Raw genomic sequence first — 25,843 nt, 5'->3', positions numbered from 1 at the left:
CTTCTGCATTTGCCTGTGTTGGCTTTCAGGGTGCTTGTAGGAATACCTCCTCTTATGCTAACGAACTAACTCTTATTATGCTAAATCCCTGATGTTTTCCCTAATTAAATTCAGGAAACTCCTCCCAAGGCTGTGAACCCCTCCCAAACTGAGGCCTGGAGGCTCATCCTAGCTCAGGCCCTGACACAACTCCTAGCTCAGTCCCTGACACTATACCTAACAAAGGCTATAATGCTAGTCCTAACTCAGGCCCTGACACTGTTTCTAACTACAGCCCAGCTGCCGCCAATATCTAAAATCCTGATACTATCCTGAGTTAATATCCTGACCCAGGTCTTACCAAGGTCCTGAAACTGACCCAAAGTAAGCCTTGATGCTGTCCATAAATGAGGCCCTGAGGCTCTCCCTAACAGAGGCCCTGATAATGTCTTTAATGAAGAACCTGACGCTGATCCCACAGAGGCCCTTCTGCTGCTCCTAAGTCATGCCCTGACAGTGTCCCGAACTCAGGCCCTAAAGATAAGCCTCACTTAGGCCCTTTGGCTGTACCTTCCTTATGCTCTGACGCTGTCTGTATAGGAAGCCCTGGCAGTGGTCCTGATTTAGGCCCTCACGCTGGTCCTAAGTAAGGCCCTGAGGCTCTCAATAACGAAGGTCTTCACGCTTTTCCTGGGTCATTTCGTGACGCTATCCCTGGCCCGGAACCTGACTCTGTCCCAAGCTCATGTCCTGCATCTTATAATAAATGAAACCCTAATAGTATCCCTAACTAAGCCCTGACCAATCCGAACAAAGGCCTTGACACTATCTCTCACTAAAGCCCGGAATCTGTCCCTAACATGGCACCTGTTGCAATCAATAACTAAAATCCGGACACTGTCCTGAGATAATTTCCTGACACATTTCTATGCACGATCCTGACACTGTCCCAAACCGGTCGGTGTCTTTAAGTGAAGACCTGACACTGTGCCTAACTCAGGCCCTGAAGCTTTCCCTAAGTGAGGCCTTGATTCTGTGACTCACTCAAGGCCTGCTCATGTCTTTCACTATGACCTTTCGCTGACCCAACCAAGGTGTTTATGCTGCTCCTAAGTCGTACCCTGACTGTGTCTGCAGCTAGGAGGCTGACGCTAGGCCTCACTCAGGCCTTGACGTTCTCCATAAGTCAGGTCTGAATCTGTCCCTACCGAAAATCTTGACGCAGGTCCTAAATTTTAGGCCTTGATTCTCTAAGTAACTAAGGTCTTGACACCAAATCCAGGTCATTAACTGACACTACCCCTAGACCTTAATCTAATCTTGACTTTAGCTAATGTCAAGTTTAGGGAAAGAGATTCTTTACGATGAAATTCTTTCATCATATGAATATTGGTTTCTTAAAACAATAATTTTTAAACTCTTGTTAACCTTAAACAAAGTGTACTCAACTGCTGTGGAATATTCCTTCATAGCAGCGTGCATGGTTCACTTTTACATTCTTGTGTGTTGGCCTTCAGGGTTCTTGCAGGAATGGCTCCTCTTATGCTAACTAAATCATCCCTGATGCTGAACATAAATAAGGCGCTGAAATTACTCCCGATGCTGTGAACCGCTCCCTAACTACGGCCTGGAGACTCGTGCTAACCCAGGCGCTGACACTGTCCCTAACCAAGACCCTGACATTACACGTAACTCGGACCCTGACACTACTCCTAGCTCACTCCCTGACACTATACCTGACAAAGGCCATAATGATATTCCTAACTCAGACCCTGACACTGACTCTAACTAAGGCCCTACTGCCGCCAATATCTAAAGTCCTGATACTATCCTGAGTTAATATCCTGACCCAGGTCTTACCAAGGTCCTGAAACTGACCCAAAGTAAGCCTTGATGCTGTCCGAAAATGAGGTCCTGAGGCTCTCCCTAACAGAGGCCCTGATAATGTCTTTAATGAAGACCCTCAGGCTGATCCCACAGAGGCCCTTCTGCTGCTCCTAAGTCATGCCCTGACACTTTCCCTAACTCAGATCCTAAAGATAGGCCTCACTTAGGCACTTGGGCTGTACCTTACTTAGGCTCTGATGCTGTCCTTATATGAAGCCAGGGCAGTGGTCGTGATTTAGGGCCTGACTCTGGTCCTAAGTCAGGCCCCGATGCTCTCAATAACTAAGGTTTTAACGCTTTCTCTTGGTCGTTTCCTGACACTATCCCTGGCCCGGAACCTGACTCTGTCCCAAGCTCATGTCCTGCATCTTATCCTAAATGAAACCCTAACACTCTCCGTAACTAGGGCCCTGAATAATCCTGCCTAAGGCCTTGACACGACTTCTCACTAAGGCCCGGAACCTGACATTGTCCCTAGAAAAGGCCCTGACTATACCTAACAAAGGCTATAATGCTAGTCCTAACTCAGGCCCTGACACTGTTTCTAACTAAAGCCCAGCTGCCGCCAATATCTAAAATCCTGATACTATCCTGAGTTAATATCCTGACCCAGGTCTTACCAAGGTCCTGAAACTGACTAAAAGTAAGCCTTGATGCTGTCCATAAATAAGGCCCTGAGGCTCTCCCTAACAGAGACCCTGATAATGTCTTTAATGAAGAACCTGACACTGATCCCACAGAGGCCCTTCTGCTGCTCCTAAGTCATGCCCTGACAGTGTCCCGAACTCAGGCCGTAAAGATAAGCCTCACTTAGGCCCTTTGGCTGTACCTTCCTTATGCTCTGACGCTGTCTGTATAGGAAGCCCTGGCAGTGGTCCTGATTTAGGCCCTCACGCTGGTCCGAAGTAAGGCCCTGATGCTCTCAATAACGAAGGTCTTCACGGTTTTCCTGGGTCATTTCGCGACGCTATCCCTGGCCCGGAACCTGACTCTGTCCCAAGCTCATGTCCTGCATCTTATCCTAAATGAAACCCTAGTACTCTCCCTAACTAAGCCCCGACTAAACCTAACAAAGGCCTTCACACTATCTGTCACCAACACCCAGAATCTATCCCTAATGGTCCCTGCTGCAATCAATAACTAAAATCCGGACACTGTCCTGAGCTATTACCCTGACTCATTTCTATCCACTGTCCTGATACTTTCCAAAAGAAAGCCTGTTGCAGTCCTTAAGTGAAGACCTGAGGCTGTGCCTAACTCAAGCCCTGAAACTTTCCCTAACTGAGGCCTTGATTCTGTGACTAACACAGGCCCTGCTCATGTCTTTCACTATGACCCGAATGCTGACCCAGCAAAGGCCCTGATGCTGTTCCTACGTCATGCCCTGACTGAATCTCCAGCTAGTGGGCTGGCACTAGGCCTCACTCAGGCCTAGACGTTCTCCCTAAGTCAGGCTCTGATGCTGTCCCTACCCGAAGCCCTGACACAGGTCCTAAATTAGGCCCCGATTCTCTAAGTAACTAAGGTCTTGACACCAACCCAGGTCATTGGCTGACACTATCCCTGGCTCGGATCATGAGTCTGTCCCAAGGTAATGTCCTGCATCTTATCCTAATTGAAACCCTAATACTCTCCCTAACTAAGGCGCTCACGGATCCTAACTAAGACTTTCACCTTATCTCTCATTAAGGCCCAGAATTGGTCCCTGACATGGGCCGTGCTCCAGTCAATAATGAAAATCCCGACACTATCCTGAGCTAATATCCTGACACATTTCTATCCACGGACCTGACACAGTCCCAAAGAAAGGCCTGTCGCTGTCCTTAAATGAAGACGAGAGGCTGTGCCTAACTCAGACCCTGAAGCTTTCCCTAACGGAGGCCTCGATTCTCTGACTCACTCAGGCCCTGCTCATATCTTTAACTATGACCCGAATTCTGACCCAACAAAGGCCCTGATGCTGCTTCGACGTCATGCCCTGACACTGTCTCCAGCTAGGGGCCTGAAGCTGGGCCTCACTCAGGCCCTGTTTCTTGCCCAATTCCGGCCCTGATGCTGGTCCTAAATAAGGCCCTCAGGTTCTCAGTAACTAAGGTCTTGACACTATCCCGAGGTCATTTGCTGACACAATCCCTAGACTTTACCCTAACCCTGTCCCTAGCTAATGTCCTGCCTCTTATGCTAACTGAAGCCCTTATGCTGTGCCCATGTCAGGACCTGAATTGAGTCCCCATGCCGTGACACTGTCCCTAACTAAGGCCTGGATGTTAGGCCTACCTCACAGCCTGACACTGTCCCTAACTAAGTCCCTGATGCCATCAATATCTAAAGTCCTCACACTATCCTCAGCTAATTTACTATCCCATCTCTTACTAAGGTCCTGAAAATATCGCTAAGTAAGCCGTGACGCTGTCCCTAACAGAAGGCCTGCTCATGTCTTTAACGAAGACCATAATGCTGATCCAACAATGGCACTGATGCTGCTCCTGTGTCACGCCCTGACAGTGTCCCCACCTACAGGAATGACGCTAGGCCTCACTCAGGCTCTGTCGCTCGCCCGAAGCCAGTCCGTGATGCTATTTTTACACGAAGCCCTAACATTGCTTCTAAAGAAGGCCCTGATGCTCTCAGTAACTAAGGTCTTGACACTATCTCTCACTAAGGCCTGGAATCTGTCCCTAACATGGGTCCTGCTGCAATCAATAACTAAAATCCGGACACTATCCTGAGCTAATATGCTGACACATTTCTATCCAAGGTTCTGACACTGTCCCAAAGAGAGCCCTGTCGCTCTCCTTAACTGAAGACGTGAGGCTGTGCCTAACTCAGGCCCTGAAGCATTCCTTAACCGAGGCCTTGATTCTGTGACTCACTCAAGCCCTGCTCATGTCTTTCACTATGATCTGAATGCTGACTCCACAAACGCCCTGATGCTGCTCCTAAGTCATGCCCTGACAGTGTCTGCATCTAGGTGCCTGACGCTAGGCCTCACTCAGGCTCTCACATTCTCCCTATATCAGGCTCTGACACTGTCCCTACCCGAAGCCCTGGCACAGGTCCTAAATTAGCCCCTGATTCTCTACGTAACTAAGGGCTTGTTTCCAAACCTAGGTCATTACCTGACACTAGCCCTAGACCTGAACGTAAACTTCTCATTTGCTAATGTTAAATTTAGCTAAAGAGATTCTTTAGGATGAAATTCCTTCATCTTCTGAATATAGTTTTCTGAAAAAAATAATGTTTAAACTCTTACGCACCTTAAACAAAATGTACTCAACTTCTGTGGAATATTCCTTTATACCAGCGTGCATGGTTTACTTCTGCATCTGAGTGTGTTGGCTTAAAGGGTGCTTGTAGGAATTCCTCCTGTTATGCTAACTAAATCCCTGATGCTGTCCCTAAATAACGCCCTGAAATTAGTCCGGAGGCTGTGAATCTGTCCCAAACTTAGGCCTGGAGGCTCCTCCTAGCTCAGTCCCTGACACTATACCTAACAAAGGCTATAATGCTACTCCTAACTCAGGCCCTGACACTGTGTCTAACTAAGGCACTAGTGCCGCCAATATCTAGAGTCCTGATGCTATCCTGAGTTAATATCTTGACCCAGGTCTTACCAAGGTCCTGAAACTTACCCAAAGTTAGCCTTGATGCTGTCCATAAATGAGGCCCTGAGGCTCTCCCTAACAGAGGCCCTGATAATGTCTTTAATGAAGAACCTGACGCTGATCCCACAGAGGACCTTCTGCTGCTCCTAAGTCATGCCCTGACAGTGTCCCGAACTCAGGCCCTAAAGATAAGCCTCACTTAGGCCCTTTGGTTGTACCTTCCTTATGCTCTGACGGTGTCTGTATAGGAAGCCCTGGCAGTGGTCCTGATTTAGGCCCTCACGCTGGTCCTAACTACGGCCCTGAGGCTCTCAATAACGAAGGTCTTCACGCTTTTCCTGGGTCATTTCGTGACGCTATCCCTGGCCCGCAACCTGACTCTGTCCCAAGCTAATATCCTGCATCTTATCCTAACTGAAACCCTAATAGTCTCCCTAACTAAGCCCTGACTAACCCTAAATAAGTCCTTCACACTCGCTCTCACTAAGGCCCGGAATCTGTCCCTAACATGGGACCTGTTGAAATCAATAACTAAAATCTGGACACTCTCCTGAGATAATTTCCTGCCACATTTCTATGCACGTTCCTGACTCTGTCCCAAAGAAAGCCCTGTCAGTGTCCTTAAGTGAAGTCCTGAGGCTGTGCCTAACTCAGGCCCTGAAGCTTTTCCTAAATGAAGCCTTGATGTTCTTAGTAACTCAGGTTCTGATCATATCTTTCACTGAGACCATAATGTTGACCCAACAAAGGCCCTGATGCTGCTCTTAAGCCATGCCCTGACAGTTTCTCCAGCTAAGATCCTGTTAATGTACACATTCAACGCAATCCTTACCAAAAGTCCAATGACATTTTCCATAGAAACAGGACGAACCATCTTAGGTTGTGTGTGGAACCACAAAGGACCCAGAAGAACCAAAGCGACCCTGAGGCAGGGGAATGTGTGGAGGCATCTCGTTCCCTGACTTCACACTTCATTATGAAGCTAGTCCCCCCAAATTGTGGCATTGGCAGAAAAACAGGCACACAGACCAGAGGAATAGAGCAGAGAGCCCAGGAATCAACCTACAGGTATGTGATCAGTTAATTCACAAGAAAGGAGCCAAGAACATACACCAGGGAAAGGACAGGCCCCTCAATAAACGGTGCTGGGAAAACCAGACACTACACGCCAAAGAACAACATTCAACTGTCTACACCCCACACAAAATGGGCCAAAAACCCAGTTTTCCACATCAAGCCCTTCCTCTCCTGGGTCCTCTGGAGACAGACACCCACAGCGGTCAGCCCTGCACAGGAACCTTCTCCCCACTTTTCCTCACCTTCTCCCTCAGCGGCATCACCTCCTAGCAGGTCCTGAGGAGATCAGGCTCATGTCAGCCTGAACTGGACCCCCCAGTGTCCCAGAGCTGAAGCCTCGGCGGGTCCTGAGGAGACCCGGTTTCCGTTAGTGTGGACTTGACCCCGGGTTGTACCGAAGCCAGGCCATCAGCGTGGACTCAGCCCCGCGTGTTCCTGAAGCCAAAGCCCCAGCAGGTCCCGAGGAGACAGGGCTCCTCCCAGCATGAACATGAACAGCGTGATCTGAACAGACATCCTGCCAAAAAAGTTACAGATAGTAAAAGTCATACAGAAAAAAGCTCAACATCATATACCATTAGGGAACTACAAATTAAAATCATGAGACACCATAGCACACCAATTGGGACTGCTAAGCTCCAAAAATATGACAATACCAATTGCTAGAGGGTGAGGAACAAAAGGAACTCTCCCTCATAGCTGGGGGGATGCCTGTGCAGCCACTTTGTAAGACAATTTGGCAGTTTTTTCCAAAGCTAAACAAGTCTCACGTTGGGATCCAACAATCATACTTCCAGTATTTAGGCAACTGCTTTGAAAATCTATGTCCAAATGCAAACAAGGATGCAATTATGCACAGCAGCACTTCCATAATGGCTAAAAACTTGAAATCAGGATATCCTTCAAAAGATGAATGCATAAGCAAATTGGGATACATCCATGTCAAGGCGAGTAGAATATGCCACCTCAAAATATGTCTCTCTGGCATAAGGGTTATTGGTCTGCTTTAAAAAGAATAGGGCTTCCCTGGTGGCTCAGTGAGTAAGAGTCCACCTGCCGATTCAGGGGACACAGGTTCGAGGCCCGGTCCGGGAAGATCCCACATGCCGCAGAGCAACTAAACCTGTGCGCCACAACTACTGAGCCTGTGCTCTAGAGCCCGCGAGCCACAACTACTGAGCCCGTGTGCCACAACTACTGAAGCCTGCATGCCTAGAGCCTGTGCTCCGTGACAAGAAAAGCCACCACAATGAGAAGCCCCTGCTCGCCAACACCCAGAGAAAAGACTGCACGCAGCAACGAAGACCCAATGAAGCCAAAAATAAAATAATAAATTTATTTTTTTAAAAAATCTCAGAAAACTGAGATTGCCGTTTTATGAAGGGCATTTACAATAGAGAAATCTCCATTTATAAGGGTATGTCCCTCTTTGCACCAAACATAGAAGGATAATTAAATCTTAAGTAACTCTTTTCAATGGGGAAGTCCTGACTTAAATGTGCACACAGCCATACCCTTGTTTACTGTGCTTTGCATGATAACCTTCCATAACTGGCCTTCCCCCCTTCCCCAGCATCTTTTCTGTTTTTAGCTGAAGACGGTATTGAAGGGGATGGTTTGGGGAGTGACTCAGTTTTCCGTGGTATCCCCCCTCTATTCAGAAGGTATACATGTTATTAAACTTCTGCTTTTCTCCTGGTAATCTGTCTTTTATTACAGGGGCGGGGGGGGGCCTCAACCAAGAACCTAGAAAAGTAGAGGGAAAATTGTTTTTCCTCCCATACACATGCAGTGGAATACTACTCAGCAGAAAGGAATGCACCATCCACCTATGGAAAGACATGGATAAACCTTCAGCGTGTACTGCTAAGTGAAAAATCCAGCCTGAGCAGGCTGCACACAGTATGACCCCATTGATGACATCCCGGGAAAGGCAAAGCTACATAGATGATAAGCAGATCATGGGGTGGGGGGTTTGAAGTAGTCCATGTGATACTCTAGGATGGATACCTGTCACTATGCATTTGTCTAAGCCCATAGATGTGTGTAGCCCAAGGGGCCAATCATAATCTACTCAAATTTAGTTATTTAGGGTGTAGGATGTTGCACGATGGAATACGTCATGTGACAGAATCTAACTGTATTAGAAATATATGGAAACAACTCACTGTAGGGGATGGGGTAAAAGCTGCTGACTTAAGTTACCTTTGGAAATGAATGGAATCTGTAGGCTAAAGGCAAAATGGCCCGTATATATACAGTGGGCTTTGTTTTATGAAGTTCTTTCCAGGGTGTAGTAGCTAACAATTCTGAAACCTCTGCACATGTAATGTGGAAAGGAGCAATGCATAGATAAATGGCAGATGGTGGGAGCCAGGCTCCTTGCTGTGGGAGTGCGAAGTTACAGGTACGCAAGGGGAGAGCCTCTGCCCTCGTAATCCTGGATCTGGGCTTCCTGGGAGGATGCCGACTGGCCGGGGGGAACACACAGATCTTCACGCCGGGAAGACCCTGCAGACATAGGAACTTCGCACCCCATCTTTCCATCCACACCTGCTGGAAACACTCAGCACTCCGTAATCAGTCAACTGCAGCGTTTAAGACATTCTCACCCCTAAGCAAATAAAGGAGCGTGAGGGTCTTGCTTACCCCTAAGCTGTCCCAGAATCTAGGCCCTGGGTGGAGACAGTTTGGGGATTCCTGGGACACTGAATCCAGGCTCTGGGGGTGGAGCCAAGTTGGGGGCTCCTGGGCCTCTGAATCCAGGCCCTGGGGGTGGAGCCAGGTTGGGGGTTCCTGGGCCTCTGACCAGCAGGTGAGAGGAAGGAGGAAGACCAGTCCTGAGGACAGAGGTGCCCTGAAGTCTGTGAGCCCAGGAGCCCCGATGGGACTCATTCCCAGGGAGGACATGGGCGGGGCCTGCAGTGGTTCTGTGTTCCCCCTGGGCCCTTTGATGAAGCCATGGCAGCACTGGGCCCAGACGTCTCCTGGCGGCGTCTCAAACTCTGACACAGTGGTTTTACAAAGGAACAAGAGAATGGAGCTGAGCCCCTGACGGCCACTCCTTTCTGGCTCTGAGTTGCTTCCAACAAGACCGCAGTCACCTGCATTAGTCTGCTGTGACCCATCTGCCCCCACTTTGCCTTTCCTCTCCCTCCCTGCCATGATTCCAGTGACATTTCCAGCCCGGACCCCTCTCCCAGGCCAGACGCCTCCGTCCAGTCACTGCACACCCATCTCACCTTGGGGGCTTAGCAGGGTTTCAGAGGACTGGGATCCTGCAGCTCCCCACACCCAGGAGCAGCCCCACCTTCCCAGGTTGCTGAGCCCAGGCACCAGGTGTAACCGAGCAGGACCCTGTGGGGCCTTCGCAGGACAGAGCCCTCCCCCACACCCTCTGCTGTAGCTCCTCTCTGAAGTACCTGGATAACAGTGCCCGATGCATGCTTCCTCCACCACCAAGTGGAAGAAATTAACTACTTGATGATCAGGAACAGGTAACCCCGGAGCTCCTGGTGCTTAAGAATTTATAACGTTAACCGCCCGTTACCTCACCATCAATCAGAGAATTGTGCACCAGCTGATCACATACCCTGCGACCCCCCTCCTTCACTTGGCCTTGAAAATTGCTTTGCTGAAATCCTTCAGGGAGCTCGGGGTTTTAGAGCACAGGCCACCTGGCCTCCTTGTATCCGCACTTTGACAATTTAGGCTGCACCTTCCTCCACCACCCCCGGTGTCAGTAGACTGGCTCTGCTGCCCTCGGGCGAGCGGACCCACGTTCGGTTCGGTAACACTGGGGCCTCCCAGGCTCCCACTCGCCTTGTGCCCCAGTGACTGTCAGCTCCTCCTCCACAGTCTTGTTGCAGCAAAAACAGAAACGAAGTTTCCCTGCCCTGAGAACAAGGGGACAGCGAAAAGACTAGAGAAGAAACGTAACCTGGCCTGAAAGAGCTCATCACTCCTTGTTTCACTTTGTCATTCATTTGTAGTAACTAGATTTGTACTCTACAAAGCTAACCTCACTCCGACACTATGGAATTTACCTTCGGCACCCATCACCCCTCACTGTGTGTGTTACAGCCCCTGCTTCTCACTCCCTAACCTTATTATGTAACGCACTTAGATTCTATACGCTCCTCATAACAAATCACCCCCTAGTTTTTCATTTCAGAAACAAGGTCACTGGCCAATAAACCAGAGGCAAACGGACGCAATTACCAGTCTGCTGGACCCCAATTACCGGCGACCTGATGCCAGCGATGACTGTTTTGAAATAATGCAAAGGAAAGGAGGAATGCAAGACCTTCACTACTTTGATCCTTATCCTCTACCCTGGACTGCAGAAGCCCCACATATAAAATCTTCCCTGATTCTCAAAGAGGGGTGCCCAGTTCTTGAGGTGCTAGCCAGCTGTGTCTTCCCTGCTGCCTGGCAGAAAAATAAAGCCATCTGTCTCTTCCTCCAAAACCCCTGTCTCCGTATTTCTGTTCGGCCTCGGTGCACAGGGAAACCGATATTTCGACAACAGCCTGTGGCCAGTTCCCACACTAATTCCCCTCTACGCCCACAGCCGTGGCCCAAGCCCGATCTTGTGCCTGGTTCCTCCATCAGACCTGACAAACCTCCCTGCCCCACGGTGCGTCTCACATCCCACCCCAACGTGGTCTTTCTGAAGCATAAACGAGACTGTGACTCTCTCCCTCCTGTAATCCCCCAAAGTTTCCCCACTTTCGCTAGGGTATCTGCCAAGGCCCTGAGAGTCCCCGGCAGCCCCACTAGGCTGCTGACTCCTGGGTTCCCAGACACTGAGCACCTCAGCAGGCCAGGTGACACGGCAGGAAACCCCAGAACTGCTCACCTCAGGAGGGGGCTGGCACTGCCACTGCCTGATCAAAGAGAGCAGAGAAGGGTTCCCCAGCTGGGACACAAACTCTGCACGAGTGGCCTCTCCTTGAGCCATTAGCTCACCTCGTATGACTTGAGGGAAGGAAGGACCGAGGCACACTTGCTTCCTAAGGAGGATGCTATAGGCTCAGTCATGTCTCCCCAAATCCACATGCTGAATGCCTAACCCCCAGGACCCCAGGATGTGTCTGTATTTGGAGATGGGATTTTTAAAGAGATGATCAAAGTAAAAATGACGTCACTAGGGTGGATCCTAATCCAATAGGATTGATGTCCTACAAGAAGAGATTAGGGGGGCTTCCCTGGTGGCGCAGTGGTTGAGAATCTGCCTGCCGATGCAGGAGACACGGGTTCGTGCCCTGGTCCGGGAAGATCCCACATGCCGCGGAGCAACTAAGCCCGTGAGCCATGGCCGCTGAGCCTGTGCGTCCGGAGCCTGTGCTCCGCAACGGGAGAGGCCACAACAGTGAGAGGCCCGCATACCGAAAAAAAAAAAAAAAAAAAAAAAAAAAAAAAAAAAAAAAAAAGAAGAGATTAGGACACAGATAGGCACAGGGGGAGACCATGTGAGGACCTGGGGAGAAGGTGGCTGTCTAAGCACCAAGGAGCGAGGCCTCAGGAGAAGCCAGTGTGCAGACACCTTGATCTCCGACAGCATCCAGGACTGGGAGATAGGCCTGTTATTCAAGCTGCGCAGTCTGTGGTATTTGTTACGGTGGTCCCGAGCAGACTCACAGGGTAACTCAGGGCTCAGACTGGACAGACCCCGCTCTCCATCCCCTTGTACGTGAGTTACAGGAGCCCCAGGCACTGAGGAGGGGGTCCCTGAGGAGGCACAAGATAGAAGATGCTAGGCATTAACACGACTGCATTCATGTTAAACGTGCCTGAAGTCCATTCACCTGAGATGGTTTTGGCCTGCATGTACATCGGCACCTTTAGTCTGAACTGCAGACCTTTGGCTTCACCACCTCCACTGCGAGCATTAGCTTCACCTGCTGTGGACCATCTCCTATAGGATTTCCAGAACCACAGAGCATCGAAGCTTCACAGAACCCAGAATCTGTGCGCTAGTGTCTGGGCGACCCTCACAACAGAGCCGCACAGCTGCCCATCAGAACCCATTTCCCTTTTTCCTGTGCACAGCTACCCTGCACATCCCAGCCTTCCCACCCCTTACAGCTGGGGCACAGTGTCTCGTGTTACCAAGGGGAAGGGGTGGAGGTGGTGAGGGCCTTGGCCAGCCTGCATCCTAGGACGGAGGGCACGATGTCCCTGTGGTCACCCCACCCCGCTGGTTGAAACACTCACCTGGAAGCAGGGAGGAGAAACAAAGTGGGGGCAGAGCCTGGGAACTGACACCCACCTGCCCTGGACTCTCACAGGAAGGGGACAGAGACATCTTGAGCTTCAGCCCAGTCTTGGGAGACACTATGTTCCAGCAACAAACTTGGCCTTAAACGCTAAGTTGCTTTACAAACCCCTCCCCAGCTGTCACAGAAAGTCAGGCTTCATCTCATCACACGTTTCTCAAACACCAGCTCACGCTGAGACCCCCTCTCAGGTGATGGTGTTTCAGAGCAGCCCCTTTAAAAGATCCCTGGATTTCAGCTCTCCCAGCCCTGCCTTCAGTTTAAACGAGAAGTTTCCTTGACAACCTTGACAAACCTGCTCAGTTTCCTTAACAACCAAGCTTCGCAATCTCCCAAACTCTTCTCCTTCAAACATTCCTATTCTAAGCTTGATGAGCCTAAAGTGACAGTGCTGTCATCACGTGCCACAGGGTGACTCCTCCAAGCCCGTAGTTACTGGTTACATGATGCTACTGATGATGACATCCCAGAAGAGCCAGCTTTGCAATATCACCATTTCTGGACTCGGCACTGGGTCCCTTTCCACGGACAGAGTGGAGTGGCTGTTTCCACGGGCCCCGTGGTGGAAGAGCTCACCTAATGCAGCCAGGACTTCATCCTTTCCAGGTGATTCCAGGGTCCTCATTCTCCCCAGACCCCCACCCACATGGCTGCTGGCTGCTATCTATACGGGACCTTGGTAATCTCCTAAAATTAGGGTTATTTTATACACAGGTAATGGGTTGAATGCTGGTCCCAAAATATGTTCCCCCCAGAACACAGGAACCGGACCATATCTGGGAAAAGCGTCTTTGTATATGTAGTTAAGGGTCTCAAGGTGAGGCCATCTGGGGTTAGCGTGGCCCCCAATCCAATTGAGAGAGTCCTTATGAGACAAAAGAGGAGAAACACAAACATAGAGGAGAAGCCACGTGAAGGCAGAGACAGGAGGGCTGCAGCCGCAAGCCTGGGGATGCCTGGAGCCCCCCAAAGCTGGAAAAGGCAGGAAGAGCCCTATCCTGGAGCCTCTGGAGGGACGTCCATCCTGGAACACCTTGATCTCAGATGTCTGGTCTCCAGGACTGGGGGAGGATGAATTCCTCTTGTTTTAAACCACCCAGCTTGTGGTCATTTGTTACAGAAGCCACAGAACAGTCACACGGACCCTGCTCTGTGGGACCCTGGAAGTGCGGGTCTCATTAAAGACCAACAGAGGCTGGGTTACAGAACCCTTAGAGTCAGCACTGGGCCCCAGAAATTCTAAAGCAGTGGCTGGACACCAGAACGTTGAGGGGTCAGTCGGAAGCCAATCCCTAAGGGTGCCGGCTGCACACGGCCTCCCCAGGTTTTTATGCCTGCCTGTACAAGTTGGGGATAAGTATTTCCATCCTGATTCGGGACCTCTGATATCACCGTTCACGCTGCCAATTAAGAACCCACTAGTTACACAGAGGAAAACCCTATCAGGAAAACCCTTGCTCCAGTGGTAAACAATTCTGAAGTTGGTCAGAGGTGGGGAATCATCTCTCATGCAGCCAGCAGCCCCCCCGCAAGGAACGTCCTCATTGCAAAGCTGGGGGACCATGTCAAGGCGTCCCTGAGTAAACATGAGCTGACCCCCAGGCCAGCTGCTGCTGAACTGTTCCCACCCTTCCCAGCTAAAACACCTGAATGTGTGCAAGGACTTGAAAGCCTAGAGGAAGGGCCATGGAGCCACACCAGCACGGAGGCCGACTTGGGGCCTGCAGGCCAGCCAGCATGGTCCTGGCCCCGGGCGCTCTTCTGGAAGCTTTCCATCTCCCTGCCCAATGTACCCCTCCTGTCCCGGCCCCCACCGCTTTTCTCCGTCCTCACCTCTGCCCGGGGAGAAATTCCAGCGGCAGGTATGGGTGACACATCCTCTTCTTTAGCAGGTGGCAGCGCGGCAACTCCTGCAGAAAGTCCACCAGAGCCCCACTCGCACCGGGCCACGCACAGAGCCGTGGGCCCTACTCCCTCCCACCAGCCCAGCCCCGAGACTGCCGATGGGGCAGAGAATATGGCGTCAGGCACAGCTGCAGGGGCTCTTGCTGCCTGGAGCGGTGTTTATATTGACCTCAGCCCAGGCACACCTGGGGAGGACTGGCCGGCCGGGTCAGACTGCCCAGGTCAGCCACTCCTCGCCCCTCAGGGGCTCACAGTTGCATAAAATGGACCTTGCTGCACCGGTCAGTTCCAAGGAACACGTGTAGGTCCTGAGGGTCAGGATAGACAAGGGGCTGCAGCCCTGGCTTGTTTTCTAACCATTTTATCTGGCCCATGAGTGGGAGACAACTTCAAGAAGACCCTCTCCTAATAAGAGGAACCCAGGAGTCAGGGAGAGGAGGGGTGGTGGGTGGAGACAGAGACCTGGTGCCCCGGCTGCAGTGGAAGTCTCTGGAAGACCAGGCGGAGGGAGGCCACACAGAGTGAAGCCCAGGGTCACAGACCTGTCGGAGCTGCTGTTTGTTAGTTCAAGTCCTGCTCTGAGGTGCTCTGTGTCAGCTCTGAGGGACAGGTGAGATGGGGGTGCTCTGCAATGAGGGCTATGCGCACGGTTCCTGTGTGCCCAGCCCTGCCGTGGTACCTGCACAAGGGTGTTCCGTATCCAAGGAGGGGCCTGACCACGAGAGCCCCGTGGGCTGCTGGGTAGCTGCACAGGTGAGCTCCATATCCTGGGAGGGGCCTGACCACGAGAGCCCCGTGGGCTGCTGGGTACCTGCCCAGGTGAGCTGTATATCCTGCGAGGGGCCTGACCACGAGAGCCCCATGGGCTACTGGGGAACTGGTAAAGATGTCGGGACAGTCAGTGAAGCCACTGAGGATATGCATCCAATAGTTCCTAATTCCTACACCCTGCTGGTCATTGTACCATCCCCCAGGACATAGTATTCTGTATGAGACGTACATGATGCTTTCTTCTGTATTCCATTAGTCCCAGAGGTCACAGAAATTTTGGCTTGTGACTGGCAGGACTCAACATACAAGGAAGACAGTACTGCTGGGCCGTCCTCCCCCAAGGGTTCAAAACTTCCCGCACCACCTTTGGGGAAACTTAACTAAAACCTCAAAGATCTACCTCTGGAGAAGGGAACCCTCCTTCAATATGCAGACGACATTCTGATCCCCAGCCCTACTAAGGAGGCCTCTGAACTACCTAGCCAATAAAGGATAGAAGGTGTCCAAGACAAAGGCTCAAATATCACAGACTAAGGTGACCTGCCTGGGCTTCATTCTCACAGAAGGTCAGAGAAGCCCATCCCAGGAAAGGGAAGAAGTCATTTGCAGCCTTACCCCTTCTAAACCTAGAAGACAGCTTAAGGGTTCCTAGGGAGGTCGGGGTTTGCTGCATCTGGATCCCTAACTACAGTCTAATAGCTGGGCCTCTATAGGAAACATTGAAAGGAAAAGATGATCTGTTCGAATAGAATCCAGAAGCGGTCTTTCAAGAATGGAAAGAGCAGTTAATTCAGACCCTTGCCCTGGACCTCCCTAATTTAGCTAAACCCTTTGACCTTTACATTCTGGGTAGAAAGTGAATCGCCCTTGGAGTATTAGTGCAAAAACTGGGACCTCTTGAAATGGAACAATGCAAGAATGCCCTCCAGGTAGGAGAAAGTACGGTCACCAAGGGCTTGGCCCGCCGCCCCATCCAGCCAAGATACTGGGGGTATCTAAAAACCTGGAATCCGCAGCCCGCAAGGCCAACTCCCTCCTAAGGGGAAAGGACCGCACACGGTGATCCTAACCACCCACCATGCCCTGAAGTTGCAGGCATCGCTCCGTGGGCACACTGACCTCGAGTGAGGAAGCCCTCCAACTCCAACCTCCAGAGGGACAACTGGGGGCAACGGGTCCCCATGATGACCCGTGTGACCATCACTTGACGTGGATCTTCTCTCAGAAAACAACAAGAGCGTGCCCCAAAAGAGCAGACTACTGCTTGCAGGACTTACTGCACCCAGAGCGGAGCTCATAAGCTTGGCGGGGGAACCCTAAATAACGCTGTCACCATAGAAACGCCTACAGACACCGCGGTGACGGCGGCGGCCGATGAGACCGGCTGCACTCCTGGCTACTTGAAAAGGCCGTTGACTCAGTGGCCGTCATGGGTCTGGATCACCACCGGCCCTGGACTGTGTGGGAGTTGAGCAGGCAGGGTTCTGACACCTGGTGCTGTTTGTACGTTAATTCAGGGGCCTAATTGAAGAAAGCGCAGACTACTGGTCAGAGCATCTAGGCTGGCAGAAACCGTCTGCCTAAGGTGGCCGAACAAATGTGGGCGGGGTAAAACCGGCCCCCCCAGCGTCTCTGCGCATCTCTTTCCTGCACCCTTAAAGGTCATTAGAATCTATAACACTTCAAATGCTGGGGCTCAGGCGGACGAGCAGTGAGGGAAGAGCCCTGGGGACAGTCAACCTCACCTGGAGGCTGCTGGGGAGAAGTTCTGCCCCTCCCCCCGAGTATGAGGCCTCCCGACTCAGCACGAAGCAGTTACAGAAGCGGGGTCTGCACCCTCAGCGCCCCAACAATGAGGAATGGGACAAAAGGCAGAGGAGGGGTTTGTCACCGGCAGAGCCCATGAAAAAATCCTGGGAGATAAAAATAGAATCCGGGCAATAAAGTAAAGTCTAACGTTGATTCCTTTGTGCTTTGTCTAATTTCACTTGCTCCTAGGTTTCCACATGCAGAGGTCCCACACCCGGCACTTCAGAACCTATTTCCTGGTGCAAAATGGCTGGGCCGACACCTCAGCTCGCGGGGCCCCATGCAGACTCCGAGACATGGAGCCTGAGCTCCAGCCAACCCGGCCCTCGAGACTCCGCCCCTTCTGTCCCGCTGACGCTGCCGGGATCCCCACACAGCAGCCCCGCCCACAGCCCTCGGGGGAGCGCACGCTCTCACCTCTCCCCGTTCTCTGATCAGAATCTAAAGTTTCCTTTGCTTCTGAACCAAACTCAGTCTCGTTCTCTTGGCTCCAATGACACGGGGCAGGGGACCCTTGTTGGGGCCCACTCTGCAGGATCAGTGACAGAAATTGAGAACATTGTAACTTCAATGAACAGATGTGTGAGCCAAACTGTAATTAACCTAGAGCCGTGTATAAGGCTCGGGTAAAATAAGATGTTTCCAACACTTCCATTTGATATTTCCATCACTTTAGTATAGGCAAGTTCAGTGAAGGGGATTGTCTTATTTGTCAGGTCAACATTGGAGAAATGAAGTGATTTCTTTCCAAGGATGTACATCGAATAATCTTGACTGAAGCTTCAATATAGTTTTGAATGCTTTTCCATTGAAAATGATACCTCTCTTTCAGCTCCCCCATTTCTGAGAAGCATAAAATCTTATAATTTATTATTACCAAAGGGGAAAGGTGCAGGGAGGGATAAATGAACAGTTTGGGATTAACACGTACACACTGCTATGTATAAATAGATCATCAACACAGAACTACTGTACAGCACAGGGAACTACACTCAATATTTTGTAATAACCTAGAAGCGGAAATAATCTGAAAACGAATAGATATTTTTATTGACATCATCTATCAATGACAGATACAATGTACCCTAAGGGAGGCCGATGGTCAGCGCTTCTGACCCTGAAGACTTTAATCATCTTAAGTTCGGACTCTGCCTACTGCCCAAGGCCCTTAATGAACATACGTGTAGCCATAGCGTAAAATTCCCCAGTTTAGGGTTCAGGGAGACACTGATTTGGAAACATCCCTGGTGTTCTCTTACCATGCACGGGACCCTTCCTACAGCTAAAACATGACTCTGACACCCAGAAGGTGGTACACCATTTGATCGGGAAGAGTTTGGAAAAGGCATCTCATCTCCTCATCTCCAGGGAGTCGGGTTCACCCCTCCAGCGTCTTTCCTAACAATCTCCCCACTTGGGGATGTCAGCACCTTCAACCTCCTGTTGCGCACAGTTTGGAATTTGTCCAGAGGATGAAGCGGAAGGATGAGAAACAATGAGAGAAAAGTCCTAGGTGTTCGGACAGGCACATGTCACTCTCATTTCCAATCAGGAAGACGAAATGACCAAAGGCTAAGATTGCCCATGGAAAAAGAATACGGTTTGAGGAAATCCCACTATTTTGTGGCCAGTTCCAAAAAACACAAGTTGAAAAATGGAACTCGGGATCACTAAAATTCACGAAACTGCAGAGTTGAAAATATCTATCATTGAAAAATGTCTTGAGGGAAGTCACCGAAAAGGAATTGTAAACAAGGGAGAATGGCAGGAAAGGGATTTGAAGAGGTAAAAAGGACTCATCATGAAAGCACAAAAACGGGGCTGAACATCGCCAACGGTGCAGTTAGCCAAAAAGGGCGTATGCTTTTTTCCTGAATATATTAAAGAAAAGGGCATACACCCTTTTTAGCCAACCAAACAGTGGGCATTGCAAATCAATACTACAAAAAGTATCACACTTCGCATCAGTCAGAAGAGCCATCCTCATAAAGTGTAAACACCAGAAATGCAGGACAGGGCGAGGAGTGAAGGGAGCCCTGTGAGGCTGATAGTGGAAATGTAAATTGCCAACGGGCACACTGAAGAAGTGTACTGTGTTTACTAAAACATCTAAACACATGAGCTACAGAGCATAGGGCACTTGCACTCATGGGCGAATATCTTGGGAAAAACAAAAATCGTCAGGATACAGGCACCCCAACGTTTACCGCCTCTCTGTTTAAAAGAGCCTCGACTTGGATAAAACCTAAATATACCTGGAAGGAAAAAATGGATAAAAGAGATGTGGTACATATGTAGAGTGGAATATAACTCAGCCAGGAAATCAATGAAATAAGGCCAGTTGCATCAACTCAGGAGGAGTTATGTAAGATCATTCTAGGTAACATAAGTCAGAAAGAAAAAGACACATATCGTAAGATATAACTTAAAGGTAGAATCAACAATGGCTACACATGAAACAAATTACAAAACAGAAACATAGTCAAATATGTAGAAAACACACATAAGGCTGCCAAAGGGGAAAGGTGGGGAGGGGTGAGGCATTATCCAGGAGGTTGAAATTAGCAAAGATACCGTTCCAAATACCAAATTGATAATAGACGAGGCCTACACAGAACCTCAAAGAACTGCACTCAGCATACTCAAGTCACCAGAAAAAATTCTATACGACTGTTAAGAATCTGAAAAAGAATTTATTGATGTCTGTTTCTATGTGAATCAAGTGGATGTAGAACAGCAACAAACAGCGTTGAAAATCAGCTGTAACCAATATAACAATAGTAGAAAAAGACAGTGACAGACATAAAAACCCTTATAACTTTTGCTCAGGGGCTATGATGCAACATGGATTGAACACACCTAGACACACAGCAGGATGAGACATAAGGTTGGACACTCTTGGGACTGAGAGGATTGGTGAGGTTGAGTGAGCAAATGCAGACCCTTTAAAGTAATACTGTGTGCTACCCATTCCATGGGTCCCAACTCTCCAGGTGCAACGCAACCTTCCTACAGCTAAAAGCTGCATGGGAAGCCCAGAGGATGATACACCGTGTGATCATGAAAGGTTTCGACAGCGCACCTCATTTTTCATCTCCTGGTGCTCGGGTTCACCATTCCAGCCGCTTTACTAACAATCTCCCCACTTGGAGAATCAGCACCTTTAACCTCCTGTTTCGAACAGTTTGCAATATGTGCCGAGGATGAACGGGAAAAGGGGGAACCAATGAGAGACTCGCTGGAGGTGTTTGGTCGGGCACATGTTACTCTCATTTCCCATCACGAAGAAGAATTCACCAAAGGCTCAGCCTGACGCCCCGAAACCAGGATAGGGCCTGAGGCGATGCTGTGGTTTTCTGGGCCAGCTCACAAAAAGGGCAGTTGAAACATGGAGCTCAGGGGCACTGCAACTCACAAACCTGCACAGTGATAAATGACAACTACCATCCAAAAATACATTGAGTTAAGGCAACGAAGAGGATTTGAAAGCAAGGCAGAATTGCAGGAAACAGATTTCAAGAGGTAGATTGGAGTTTCCTTGAAAGCACATGAAAAGCGGCAGAACTTGGACAATGATGCAGTTGGCCAAAAAGGGAGTATGTGTTCCTTCCTGAATATATTCAGGTAAAAAAGCATACACACGTTTTGGCCAACCAAGCAAGCTGGGAGAGCAAATCAGCACTACAAAGAAGTCTCACTTCCCCCCGGTCAAAACGGCCATCTGAAAAAAGTGTAAAAAACCACAAATGCAGGACAGGCCATGGAGAACAGGAAACCTTGTTATGCTGACGGGCGGGATGAAAATTGCCGCAGACACTCTACAAAAGTGTATGGTGTTTCCTAAAACATCTAAACAACAGAGCTACAGAGCATAGGGCACTTCCACTCATGGGCGTATATCTTGGGAAGACTAAAAATCAACAAGACACAGGCACCCCAAAGCTTAGGGCTGCTCTGTTTACAAGAACCTCGACTTCGGTACCCGTTCCATATCCCAGGAAAGAGAAAAATGGATACAGAAGTTGTGAAACTTATGTACAATGGAATATCACTCAGCCATGAAATCAATGTCATAAGGCTAGTAGCAGCATAATGAGTGGATTTAGGTACGATAATTCAAAGTGAAAAAGGTCACACAGAAAAAGAAATTTATCAAAACATATCACTTATAGAGGGAATGTAAACATGGCTACAAAGAACTGAATTAAAACAGAACAGAGTCACGCTTTTAGAAAACACACTTATGCCTGCTTCAGGGGAAAGGTGAGGGGGGGTTTTCATAAAACAAGAGTTTGAAATTAGCACAGATACCGTTCCAAAAACCAAATATGTAATAGACAAGACCTACTCCTTGCTCAATGAACTGGACTCAACAGCTCCTATTCATCGCAGAAGAAAAATTCCAGCCCTTGTTTCTCAGGAGCTCTGGGGTCTACCTGCGAGGTAAACTTAACTCACCTGGCACAAGGCGGCCATCCCGGGTTTCACATCAACATGATCTCAGGCACAAACCTCCTGGCTTTTCCATTGTGTCTTTAAGTTACTTGTTGAAACAACTGCACAAATATGACAAAGATATAAAATCAGGCATCTTCTGCCCCAGTGCCTGCTCATAAATGATTTTCTGCCACTTTAAAGTGATAGAAAGATAGAACATTTCAACATTCTGCTGCCCTTATTATTTGTCATTTTTCTTGATATTTCTATTGAATACTCTTTCAATATTTTAACAATGGAACATTTATTTACCTTGTTCCAGACCCAGCCTGTAGTGGTAAAGGTTTTGTTGTTATATTTCTATTATGTTTCCTTTAAAAATCATTATGCTATTTAACTGGATTAAGTCAATTCTACAGGCATTTATCTTATGATATTGATGAAATTAATACATAGAGGGCAGTAGTACGAGTTGATTGTACTCCAGAGCCTCTATTAGCACAGTTAAGTAAGTATAACTATTATCTATATGTAAACCAAAGTACATGCCAAGTGAGACTCTCCGACGCTTCTTCACTGTCTGCCCCTCAAGCCTGTGAGAAATGGAATATTTCTTGCCACCTCAGTAAACAAAAGATGCCACAGTCATCCTCTCCAATGTGAGCGGGCAGGCTGAGGAACTCAGGATATGCAAATACAGGATGCAGGCCCCAGAGAGCTGAGGTGCATATCAAAGGAAGGAATTCGTGAGCCTGACTCCAGCATCTTCGCATAAGGAAAGCCCTGCATTCCTGTAGAACCTGGGAGAGCAGGTTCTCCTTAGCTGACAATCACCTTTTCACGTCCCCCATCACCTCCGCCAGCCCCCCGCCCTGTCCCCTCCCCCCCCCGGGTGCTTTAGCTCAGGGAGGAAGGGGCGCACAGGGCCTCGGCTGAACAAGAGGCCTGGGAGCCTCGGGAGGAACTTTCGGCCGCTTTCCCCGCCGTCGGGAGGAGGGTCGCTGACGCTGCGGCCGGACCCTGCGCCTCCCTCGCCCCGTGTCCCCTCAGGACGTTCAGCCGCCCTCTCCCCACGCCCCCCGGGCCCCGCGAGCCAGGCCGAGGGCAGGGACGAGAGGAGGGGCCGAAGTTCCCCGGGACCAGACCCCGAGGCCGCTCGTTCTGCACAGCAGCGGCGGGTGGCCGCGAAACCCTTCCCCTCAGAAGCTGCTCTTGCGCGGCCGCCCGGGCACCAGACCCACTTACCCGGCCCGCCGTCCCCACGACTGTCGCGGCTTCGGCCGCCGGGGCCCCTCCGCAGCCGGCAGCGTCAGTGAGGCCGCCCTCCCCTGGGGCTCCAGGGCAGCTCCGTGACGGCGGACTGAAGAGACCCCGAGCCGGGAACTCCAGCTCTGAGGAAACGCGGGCTCCGTTCTGGACGCAGTGGGTGGGGCCGTTCTGCCCCGAGGCCTCCTGGGAGGGGGCGGGGCGCCGGGGGAGGAGCCGCCAGGAGCTCAGGGCCCCGTCGGGGGTCCTGGAGGGGCGGCCCGGCCTGAGGGCCTCGCCCACTGTGGCCGCAGCACAGGCCTTTTTCCTGCAATCCTACACAAAAAGTCAGAAAGATACACACGGTCTACAGTGAATGTTCACAAACGGTGGTTGCTGCTGTGCTTACTATCCTATTAAACGTGGGAAATCCATAACACACTTGAAGTTAGAAGTTAACTATGAATGTTTACCTTTCCTTATTATGTCTCTGCTATTCACAATTGTCGTTAATGAATCAGAGACTGTGGCATCACTAGTTAAAAATGAGCTCGTTTAAAAAATAGAACTCAGGCCCACCGGCCCTACTGTATCAGAATCTGCAATTTTACACTCTCTCCAGTGTACTTGTGGACCCATGAATAGTTGAAAGGTACATTTCTACCTCGACATTTCTCTTCTGTCTGAGAAATACGCACATTTTATCCAGTTTGATATAAATAAAACACTCAAAAATGCATATGTCCGTGTTGAAACCACCATTTTATCATTTCCTTTCCAGATGACTATAGTCTCTATACTGGTTTTATGGATCACATGACATACTCTTTTTTGTAGTTAGAAATAGAGAAAGTTACTTTGTGAAAAAAAATATATATGTATATATATATATATTAGTGGATGATTGAAGACACTCTTCTAAATTAAAACCAGTTCTCTTAATTTGCTCTTTTCTTCTTGCGTCACATTATGAACTCTTCCCGTGGCCACATGTCATGTGTACTTTTAATTTCAGGGACTGCTGACATCCCAGGATGTGCCCATAGATTTCTCTCAAGAGAACTGGGAATGCCTGGACCGAGATCAATGGGAATTGTACAGGGATGTGATGTGACAAAAGTATAGGATCATGCTCTCCTTGAGTGAGGATACCTTCCTTCCAGAATTCCTTATCCACCCACAGGGTTTAGAGTCCTTCATTTGTAGAATGTCTCCTGGAATGTTCTGCTTCCTACAATAGGGTTTCAGATTGCAACGATTCAGGAAATATTGGGAGTTTGTGGGTATAATTTATGTTATTCTTTGAAAATTGCAGCCTTCTTTATAATATACTTTGTAACTGCTTGGGATGTGTCTATATGAACAGTGTACTATATGCTTCTGTTATAGTCCTTACAATATTTTATTCTCTTATTATCTGTAACAATCTTCCATGGATTCTTTGGGCTTAAGGTGTATTAAAAGGGAGACGGCGATTCTGGGACTTCCCTGGTGATGCAGTGGTTAAGACTGCGCCTGCCAATTCAGGGGACACGGGTTCGATCCCTAGTCTGGGAAGATCCCACGTGCAACGGAGCAACTAACCCAGTGGGCCACAACTACTGAGCCTGCGTGCCACAACTACTGAAGCTGGTGCACCTTGAGCCCGTGTGCCATTTATTTTTAGAGAATAAAATCACCTCTGAGTGATTACAATTTAGACCAGCTAGTCAAAATTCTTTATCACCTGTTCTTCTCAAACACTGATCAATGGAACAAGTTTTACTAGGGATAAGAGTGTAATTGTATTCTAGAGTTCATATCGGCGATATGGTTTTTGACCTTGATGCTGGATCACGACATTTCAATGGTATAACTGCTATTAATTGTCTCTTTGTTCAATGATTAAAGTCTCACATGATCTGAGTTCAGACTGGAGCCATCCTGCTTGGTTTCTGTCTATTGCAGATTTCTTCCAGTATGAAAGGACAAGAGCAATACGGCTTACTTTACACAATGTCTTCAAACTAAATGATGACATAATCTACATTCAATTAATTTATACATACCCTACTGTAGAGCAGGGTTTGTTACGGTGGCAGAGCCCGGTAATTATGTAAAACTGAAACTTTTATCTGCACTGGTTCAAGTCCTCTTCCTAAGAATATGTTTATAATCAACACTCTTTCACAAGTTACCCAATTTAATTCACCATAGCATTCCTCATATTAACTAAATGGAAAATCCTAAGCTATATACAAATCCAGAAAGGGCCAAAAATCATCTGCCCACATGGATTATTACAACCCATTGCTGAGGCATTCAAATTACTTATTAAATACCCACTATGTCCATCAACAGCATCAATTTATATATTATTGCCCCAATGCTAGCCTTAACCCTGGCTCTCACAACATGAATTCCTCTTCCCATATCTTAGCCACTAATTAATATAAATGTAGGCATACTCTTTATATTAGCCATATCACACCTAGCCATTTATTCCATCCTCAGTTCTGGATGAGCTTCACATTCACCATACTCACTCACTGGAGCTCTAGGGACAGTAGCATAGACAATCTCATATGAAGTAATGTAGCAGTTATTCTATCCTCAGTCTTACTGATAAATGGATCATTTACACTTTCAACAGTAATTATTACACAGGAACACCTATGACTATTTTCTTCTGACCCCTACTCAGAATTTTATTATCTCCGCAGTAGCAGAAATTCAATGAAGCCCCACTTGATTCAACAGAAGTAGAATCAAAACCTGTATATGACTTCAATGTAGAAGATGTAGCAGGCCCATTCACCTCTTCCTTGCTAGACAATATGTCAATTTCCTTATAATAAACATTTCCAC

General features: G+C 49.0%; 1 long non-coding RNA gene across 2 annotated transcripts in view; it reads right to left on the bottom strand.

Annotated features, from left to right (window-relative positions):
• Window positions 1-23,170, bottom strand: part of LOC136793477 (uncharacterized) — a 62,158-nt gene extending 38,988 nt beyond the window's left edge. Inside the window, exons 1-3 of one of the 2 annotated variants that reach the window (XR_010838768.1) lie at window positions 22,997-23,153; window positions 21,773-21,870; window positions 14,663-14,739 (exon numbers count right to left, since the gene is read on the bottom strand). This is a non-coding gene — a long non-coding RNA (uncharacterized lncRNA). Of the gene's footprint in view, window positions 1-14,662; window positions 14,740-21,772; window positions 21,871-22,996 lie in introns of both variants that reach the window. The other variant, XR_010838767.1, reaches the window with a different exon arrangement.
• Between the last annotated feature and the right edge of the window lie 2,673 nt (window positions 23,171-25,843).

This window comes from Kogia breviceps, unplaced genomic scaffold (genome assembly GCF_026419965.1).
Source record: "Kogia breviceps isolate mKogBre1 unplaced genomic scaffold, mKogBre1 haplotype 1 scaffold_143, whole genome shotgun sequence".
NCBI lineage: Eukaryota > Metazoa > Chordata > Mammalia > Artiodactyla > Physeteridae > Kogia > Kogia breviceps.
The sequence above is the reverse complement of the archived record's forward strand: the minus strand, read 5'-3'. Positions and strand labels throughout refer to the sequence as shown.